The sequence below is a fragment of the Fulmarus glacialis genome, unplaced genomic scaffold (genome assembly GCF_000690835.1).
Source record: "Fulmarus glacialis isolate BGI_N327 unplaced genomic scaffold, ASM69083v1 scaffold36707, whole genome shotgun sequence".
NCBI classification, from domain to species: Eukaryota; Metazoa; Chordata; class Aves; order Procellariiformes; family Procellariidae; genus Fulmarus; species Fulmarus glacialis.
The window spans coordinates 21,272-21,743 of record NW_009225731.1 but is presented as its reverse complement, the minus strand read 5'-3'; positions in this window follow the sequence as shown (position 1 = coordinate 21,743).

The following is a 472-nucleotide window of genomic DNA, read 5'->3' as shown; positions in this document are numbered from 1 at the left end:
GCGCCCCCGCGCCCCCTGCCCACAGGTGGCTTGCTCGGGGGTGGCTCCCTGCAGCTATCGAGCAGCAAAGGCTGGGTGCCCCCCATCAGCATGATGAGGAGCTGTACCTGGGACCCGCTCCCAACTGCTCAGACAGTGAGCCACCCTGCTGCGCCCTGCACGAGGACAATGCGCTGGGTTCGATGGGACACCTCCTGCAGTGTGCCAGCCTGCTGGGTGTACAGCCCCAGGGCAGGCTCCCTGCAGCTATCGAGCAGCAAAGGCTGGGTGCCCCCCATCAGCATGATGAGGAGCTGTACCTGGGACCCGCTCCCAACTGCTCAGACAGTGAGCCACCCTGCTGCGCCCTGCACGAGGACAATGCGCTGGGTTCGATGGGACACCTCCTGCAGTGTGCCAGCCTGCTGGGTGTACAGCCCCAGGGCAGTGCACACCCGGGGCACGCGCTGCCTCCCCCCGCCACCCCCACACC